General features: G+C 32.7%; 1 long non-coding RNA gene across 1 annotated transcript; it reads left to right on the top strand.

Moving 5' to 3' along the window:
• The first annotated feature begins 13 nt into the window (after nucleotides 1-13).
• Nucleotides 14-2085, top strand: LOC117116834. Its single transcript, XR_004446828.1, has 4 exons — nucleotides 14-66; nucleotides 674-718; nucleotides 1449-1499; nucleotides 2047-2085. It is a non-coding gene; the product is annotated as an uncharacterized LOC117116834 (long non-coding RNA).
• Nucleotides 2086-9360: the final 7275 nt, after the last annotated feature.

Here is a 9360-nt window from a genome sequence, read left to right on the forward strand (position 1 = left end):
TTTGCTCTCTTACAGGTAAATCAGGAAAATTTAAACATCCAAGAAAAATGCGAAGATTTGACAAAGGTTTGTGATTAATAATTAAACATCTCTATTTTGATTTACATAGTTTAATACAGATGCAAGTGTACAGTACATATGTGAGCTGTCATGACAAAATAAATCTTGTGGTACAAAAAATAAAAAATTTGTGGCACATTTTCTAGACGAATATTAGATATATTTTGTTTTGGTCTTTGAATTATGTTTCTACAGCAGGTTGAGTAAAAACATTTTTAAGCTGAGATGTCTAAAACCATCACCTCTTAAGATAACAACAACAACTAATACCATTATCATTAATAAATTTTGTGTTGGTTTTTCCTATCAATTCTGAAAAATAGCTTTTCAAAATGTGCCTCAAAACCATTATCTTAGGTAAATCAGTTCAGAACTTTTGCTGCTATTAAATATACAGTATATATTGAACTTATCAGAAACAATTAAAAAAAATTCAAATTTTGTCAAAACATCACTTCTTCAATATAACAAATTAGCTAGCATACCACAAGACTCATTTTGTAAACAACACCTCACATATTCTTTACATAATGTTAAGGTAGTGGAGTATATGGTCTACTGCAGGTATGCTGCTAATGCACATAATTATTGTCAATTTTAATTTCCTCAATAGGGTTTGGAGAAGCATCAACATCAAAAAGACCAAAGTTAGACAAAGGTACGTACTGGGTGCTGAATAATTGCTGATTATATTTAGTGAATATCTGTAATTGTAATAACTATATACAGTACAGTAATTCACCTGATATTTATTATAAATTTAAGTTATTCACAAGTATTTTGAAGTTCAATTTATATTTATTTGTAAAGAATACATTCCTGGCACAAATTTAAAAAATACAAAGACCAAACAAAGAATTATTCAAATCATTTTTTTTTTGGTTGGCTATGACTGTAGTACTGTTTTATTGGTAATAAACCAAGCACAATTTGATGTAAACTTAATTGAGACTTGCAAGCTTTCACTATGTACAAGCTTTCGCTATGTAGACGCCCTAAACTAAATTTGTGATGACGTACCAGCTACAGTGCTACATCTAAGCTTAGCGATTGGCTATTGTAATGCATAGAATTAGGACAATTCCAGATGAGTTCTATGTGTTATTACTATCGTTGTACAGGTATTAGTATAATATTGAATTGCCCATGTACAGTAGGCAAATATTGTAACAGACCTAGATGAAGAAGATACTGAACTTCAGAGAGTGGAAAAAAATGTGAATTATATGCATGATGGCTGTACAGCTTAGCTTTCCATCTGCCTGTTGATACACGGAAAAGTTTACTGTTTTACTATTATTAATATCAAGCATTTACAGCCAAATTATGGGTATTTGAAATGCTGGAAATGACTATATATTGCACACCATTGTTTTGCTCTCTTACAGGTAAATCAGGAAAATTTAAACATCCAAGAAAAATGCGAAGATTTAACAAAGGTTTGTGATTAATAATTAAACATCTCTATTTTGATTTACATAGTTTAATACAGATGCAATAGTTTAATACAGATGCAAGTGTACATATGTGAGCTGTCATGACAAAATGAATCTTCTGGTATAAAAAAATGAAAATTTGTGGCACATTTTATAGACGAATATAAGATTTTTTTTTTTTGGTCTTTGAATTATGTTTCTACAGTAGGTTGAGTAAAATCATTTTTAAGCTGAGATGCCTTAAACTATCACCTCTTAAGATAACAACAACAACTAATAAATTTTGTGTTGGTTTTCCCATCAATTCTGAAAAATAGCTTTTCAAAATATGCCTCAAAACCATTACCTTGGTTAAATTAATTCAGAACTTTTGCTGCTATTAAATATACAGTACAGTATATATTAAACTTATCAGAAACAATTTTAAAAATTCAAATTTTGTCAAAACATCACTTCTTCAATAATATCAAATTAGCTAGCGTACCACAAGACCCATTTTGTAAACAAACCTCACATATTCTAATGCACATAATTATTGTTTCCTCAATAGGTATTGGCGAAGCATCAATATCGAAACAACCAAAGTTAGACAAAGGTATGTACTGGTTGCTTAATAATTGCTTGATATTTTTAGTCAATATCTGTAATGATGTAAATGTATAATCAATGAATGGATATTAGTCGGTATAATTCATCTGATAAAATGTATTTGTGATTTATACTCAATTTTGAGTTACTCCAAATAATGTTTTATAATGTATGTTATTTACAAAAAGTATTTCTAGAAATCAGCATATATATAATAATAATAGTAATAATAATAATAATAATGATAATACATCAAAAAGTAATTTAATTTAATGTTTGTTTTATACATCACTGTTATTATAGGCTTGCTCGTTTCTCTAATATGCAAGCTTGGACATCAGTGTGGGGTAGGGGGGAGGTGATGATATCTGGGTGATTATAATTATTGATAAAGTAAACAATATCTTTATAAATAGTTCCTATCAATTAAACCCACTACATTGATCGTTTGAAACATCCAAATTAATATCATAATTTAATCTAAAAATCAAAAATTTATATTTTTAGGCGTCACTGTTTATAAAAATATGGATTATAAAAAATAATTGAACTCAAAATGAATATATCTCTTACTAATGTTTTGGTCATAATGCCCAATGATACATTTTCTTTACAGACAAGTCAGAACAATCAGTACAACCACAAAGGTCAAGGGCAGATGAAGGTGTGTTTATTTAATAGCAGATTATATTGAAATTTTAAGTACATTCTAACAAGAACTAAATTATTCATAGACAAGTTATAGAGTAGTTACATATTGCACACTGCAAAGTAGTTAAGTAGCACGCTTCACAATACCGGTACTGTTACAAATGTACAGTAGATGACAAGTGTATAAATTAATTCGTATGTTAAAATTGGCATTAGCCTATCAATCAAATTAACATATTGCAACTGAATGTTTAAATCATTAAAATTATACAATATTTGATCTTCAGTTGCATCATAATTTGAGTGGGAGGCAGTGGACAGCGGGGCCCAAAGCATCAGGTGTCTGTTAGCATATTTCTAATTAAAAGAAAATTGTGTTCCCAGTCAACAATGGGAATTCTTAACACAGGTGATCCAACAAAATTTGCAATTCAAAAATACCCAGATCACCAGATCACAAGTGGGCTTCCTCTTCTTCATCTCCCATATCCATTTCTGGACCTCTGACTAGGGCCAAGTATACCCTAGCCCTACTATAGCACAAGGTTGCTCAATTTACTCAGAATTACAACAGGCTTGTATAGGGCTAACATTCTCCTAGCCTAGAACCCCGACTCATGCATGATGTCACTGTTCTTGGTGCCGCCATCAACACCCCCCTTCCCCTGCTTGTTCTCTCGCACCTTGCATTATCCACGCCTCCCCCCCCCCATTGCTAAATCCTAGGATGCACAACCTACTCTTGCCTGAAGCTGCATTGGTCCAGTATTTGAATGTACATGGAACACCACTATGAGTTTAAGCTGCTGTATGTGGTTTAAAAATAAATTAAAAATCAAAGTAAATATTTATTATATTGATACTAATGATGAGGGTAATGATAAAGCTTAGGGTGGTGGGAATGAGGAAGAAAGAACAAGTAAATGATTAAAGCTACAAAAATATTTCTGCAATCATTATGAAAATGATAATACTAGGAATAGGTTCAGAGAAGGACAATTAAAGGAGGTCTACACCACCTCAGCCCCATCATGGTTGGAGGAAGACACACTACATTTTATGGCACATATAGTTGGCCTGGAATGGCAATCTCAGACTTTAATTTTCAATATTTTCAATATAATTTTTTTAATAAATATTTTTTTCTTCAACTTTTTAATTTTAAAAAGAATAGAGACCTCAGGTAGGCTTCCCTCACCCCCACCCCCTTTCTCAATTGAATAATTTGTTTGTTTATTTATCTAGATAAAAATTCTGGATTTGTATCAGAAAATGGTATTGAAGTCATTGAACTAAATGATGTAAGGTAGAAGTGTAACAGGAACTTAATTATATAAATAATAGCTATCGGTTAATTTCCCATTGATTTATAATCAGGCGGTACTGGGGTGGGACAACTAGATTTCCTGCTCCACAAGAAGTCATCCATTCATAAGAACCTTTAAGAAGAAAGCCTACCTAAAATGGCCTAGATTGGCACAAAACCAGCTAACTCTGGTTTTGAATATAGGATGATTGAAACATTAATATAGTATACAATGTATGCAGTGTTCCTTGAAAGTTTATATTAAGTATATGTTAGTAATAATAATGTAGGTTATATTATTATTATTTGTTTTGAACTATTTCAGATATAATTATCAAAAGTTCCCTGATGACAAGGCAGAAAGAAGTGTATCGGAATGTGAATAGAATGACACCAACAATTTGGCATAAATTTCATGATTTAGATATTGCAGATGTTTTTACTGAACTCAGCTTACTGCAGTCTAAAAAAGAAGACAAAGAAAAACAAGACAAGTCAACATGCACAAAAAAAGAAGGTAGACCCACATCATTAACAGAGGCATTAGAGGTTATTAAGTCAACAGATTCTTGTAAGGTATTAATAACAGGGGAGGGGGGAATGGGTAAGACTACCCTCCTTAAATATATTGCTCATCAGTGGGCTACTGATGATGAACATGTCTTTGCTGATAAATTACTGTTTCTGATAAATATCAGGGAAATTAAAGAAGGTAAATCATTCTTGGAGTTAATTATGGATGAAATTGATTCAAAAGAAATAATTTATAAGAACAATTTGTCATGTGACTCATTTAACCCAGTTGAAAGGTTCTTGGTCACACATGACGATGAAATAATATTTTTGTTAGATGGGTATGATGAGTTAGAAAGAAATGCTAAAGACCCAATTGATCTATTTAAAAAAAGAGAATTGCGAAAAAGCATGGTAGTGATAACATCTCGACCTGACAACACAGCTGATTTGATTAAATACTGTGATGTACATATTGAAGTGAAGGGATTCAGTCAAAGTAACATAAAGAAGTATATTCAAAAATTTTTTCGTTCAATCAGTGAAATCGAAGTTGGTAAATCTTTAATGAAAGAGTTTGGACTTGATTCAGAGAGTACAAATTGGGGTGGTAATCACAAAGAAGCATTTGAATTGTGCTCCTCTCCACTGTTATTGCTTCACATTTGTACCATATGGGAAGAAAAACGTGTCCTTCCCACATACTTGCCCGATCTTTTTAAGGAGCTCATTTGTTGTATTTTAAATCAGTATCTAATCAGGGATGGCATAGAATCGGTAATTGCCAATTTTGAGAGAATTCCAGATCAATACATGTCTGCCATTTTAATTTTAGGAGAGTGTATGTATGAAGGACTAAAGGAAAATACACTGTCTATTGACAAATTTGTTTTGTCAAATATGGCAAAGGATAAAGAATTATCAAATTTAGCACTGGAACTTGGGTTTGTTTATAATGATACCCCTGCTAATCCAGGGAAAGTAAAGGAGATGTACACACCCCCACATAAATTAATTTCAGAGGCACTAGCAGGGCTGTACCTGTCTACAGAAATTCAGAAAGGGAGTTCAAAGGTTGAGTATGAGGAAATCAGATGTAATGCTTATTTGAATATGACAAGGATGTTTGCAATAGGATTTTTAGGTGCTGATGCTGATAAGTTGCTGAAACCATGGTTGATAATGAGGGTCTCATATTATCGCTCAATATTACAATGTTTTGCACATGTAAAGAAAGAGCATCAAGATGAAATTCTAAGGGAATTAGATAAGCACATGTCCCACGATATGAAAGCACATAGTAAGCAAATGTTTGAGTCATTTAAAAGTCTTATAAATGATGGCAGAGACATATCAAGTATGCATTTATTCAAACTCATGGAAAGATGTTGCATTGAAAATGATCCTTGCAAACTTGAAAAAGAAGCAGTATCTTTGATAAGTAGGTGCAGGGAAATAAGGCAGTGCCAAGTTGTTGTACATACCTTAGTGTTATTACAAGTAATAGATGAGCAACATGAACCAGACTGTCTATTTAAATGTATTTCAACATGGAAAAATGAAGAAATCTATTTACTTTCAGCTGAGATGAAAACAAATCATTTTATATATACTTTGACTTCCATTAAGTTTGATTTTCAACTGAGTTCAGCATTCTTAATTCATTTCCTTAAATATGCAAGTAACTTAGTGAGCTTGCGATTATGGAGTCACAATATCCAATATCCTAGTCACAAGTTGGTCACAGGTACTATACTCAATGCAGTTATTAATGATTTGGACAATGCCAATATAAAGTTAGAATTAGAAAAACTTGATATTAGTGGCAATGATCTAAATGATATTGATGGAACATTACTGGGAAAATTATTTAAAATAGCTCCTAAATTAAAATGGCTAAAAGTAAGGGAGTGTAGGCTATCAGGTGGTACTTTGGGGGCAATGATCACAGAATGCCAGAACAGTGACACAGGTGCTATACACAATGCAGTTATTAATGATTTGGACAATGCTAGTATAAAGTTAGAATTAGAAACACTTGATATTAGTGGCAATGATCTAAATGATATTGATGGAACATTACTGGGAAAATTATTTAAAATAGCTCCTAAATTAAAATGTCTAGATTTAAGAAGGTGTGGGCTATCAGGTGGTACTTTGAGGTCAATAATCACAGAATGCCAGAACAGTGAAGATACACTAGACCATGTTTTGAAATACTACAAGCTTGCACTTGATGATACACCATTTCTTGGTTTATTAAGGGTACATAATAATGTGTATTATCATTTGGATTGGTATCCTGGTAATACAATTTTGATTAGCAGTAATTATTCTATTACTTTTGATAACATAGAAAAGCTTGTTGAATTAGTAGGTGAATATACAACATTGGGTTGGGAAAGTATAGATCTGAGTAGGATTAACCTGTCTTCAATAAGTGCAATAACATTAGCTCGCCTATTTAAGATCTGCCCAATGCTGGGCCATATTGACATGAGTTACTGCAGTTTGTCAGTCAGTATTGTTAATGAAATGATAAAAGAATGTTGTAGGATGAATGTAGAATTAGACCGCATCATGCTTAGTCTGAAAGGCAATAACTTTTCAGATATTGATGGTAAATCACTTGCAGAGTTAGTCAGGGTAATTTGTCCTTTTCATTCGGATTATTATGAGGAGGATGGCATTTTCAGTTGGAGTGATTATTCTCTTACAGCTGGTAACCTGGAAATGCTGGTTAAATCTGTTGGTGAAAATATAACATTGAATTGGGAAGGTATAAATTTGAGTGGGATTAACCTGTCTTCAATAAGTGGTAAAACATTAGCTCACCTGTTTAAAATTTCCCCAGACCTAGACCATATTGACATGAGTTATTGCAGTTTATCAGGCAGCATTGTTAATGAAATGGTGGAAGAATGTTGTAGGATATATGTAGTATTGAAAGACAACATGCTTAGTCTAAAGGGCAATGACCTTTCGGATATTGATGGCACATCACTTGCAGAGTTAGTCAGGTTAGTTAGAAAGTCTTTTGAATTTGTAAAGTTCAGCAGATTTGCTCATCATATACAACTGAATGTATTCGAATTGAGTGTTTATTCTCTTACAGCTGATAACCTAGAAAAGCTAGTAGAATCAGTAGGTGAAAATATAACATTGGATTGGGAAGTGATCAAATTGAGTAAGATTAACCTATCTTCCATCAGTGGAAAAATATTAGCTTGCCTTGTTAAGATCTTTCCAGTGCTGAAACATATTGACATGAGTAACTGCAGTTTATCAGGCAGGATTGTTAATGAAATGATGGAAGAATGTTGTAGGATGAATGTAGTATTGAAAGACAACATGCTTAGTCTAAAGGGCAATGACCTTTCAGATATTGATGGTAAATCACTTGCAGAGTTAGTCAGGGTAGTTAGAAAGTCTTGTGATGCTTTAAAGTTAAGCAAATTTGGTCAGCCTATTGACTGGTAACCTAGAAATGCTGGTTGAATCTGTAGGTGAAAATATAACATTGAATTGGGATAGTATAAATTTGAGTGGGATTAACCTGTCTTCAATAAGTGGTAAAACATTAGCTCGTCTGTTTAAGATCTGCCCATTGCTGAAGGATATTGACATGCATTACTGCAGTTTATCAGACAGCATTGTTAATGAAATGATGGAAGAATGTTGTAGGATGAATGTAGTATTGAAAGACAACATGCTTAGTCTAAAGGGCAATGACCTTTCAGATATTGATGGTAAATCACTTGCAGAGTTAGTCAGGGTAATTAATAAATTTGATTCGGATTATTATTATTATGAGAATGGCATTTTCAGTTGGAGTGATTATTCTCTTAAAGCTGATAACCTAGAAAAGCTAGTAGAATCAGTAGGTGAAAATATAACATTGAATTGGCAATTTATAGATTTGAGTAATATTAACCTATCTTCAATCAGTGGAAGAACATTAGCTCGCCTTTTAAAGGTCTCTCCACACCTGATCTATATTGGAATGAGCCATTGTAATTTATCAGGTAGTATTATTAATGAAATGATGGATGAATGTCATAGGATGAATGTAGTATTGAAAGACAACATACTTACATTGGTCGGTAATGATCTTTCAGATATTAATGGTAAATCACTTGCTGAGTTATTTAGGGTGATTTTTAACCCTTATTACGGGTATATCTTCACATGGAGTGATTACTCACTTTCATCTGATAGTCTTGAAAAGCTGGTTGAATCAATAGTTGAGAATAAGACATTCAATTGTAAAAGGATAGACATGAGTGGGATTAACTTATCTTCAATCAGTGGAAGAAAATTGGCTCGCCTTTCAAAGTTTTTTCCACACCTGATCTATATTGACATGAGTAATTGTAATTTATCAGGTAGTACTGTTAATGAAATGTTGGATGAATGTCGTAGGATGAATGTAGTATTGAAAGACAACATGCTTAGATTGAAGGGCAATGACCTATCAGATATTGATAGTAAATCATATGTTGAGTTACGTAGGGTGATATATGAGGATACTTGCATCTGATCATCTAGAAAAGCTGGTTGAATCAATACCGTACTCGCACGAATATTCGCCCGGCCGCTTCAAATTTTTTTACACATTTACTCCAACGGGGCATTTATTCAAAGAGGGCGCTTGTGTCTTGTGAAAACAGAATGGAAATTGAAGGGACGCTAAGGCTATATGAAAATAGATGAGGGGGTTTTTATGGGAACTTGGAAAATTCAAAGGGCACTTTTTGAATGAAAAGAGAGATTATAAAGGGCATCTAGAAACTGAAGATAAACAAA

Source organism: Anneissia japonica, unplaced genomic scaffold, assembly GCF_011630105.1.
Source record: "Anneissia japonica isolate Jap-2015-1 unplaced genomic scaffold, ASM1163010v1 scaffold2028_len131717_cov125, whole genome shotgun sequence".
Lineage (NCBI taxonomy): Eukaryota > Metazoa > Echinodermata > Crinoidea > Comatulida > Comatulidae > Anneissia > Anneissia japonica.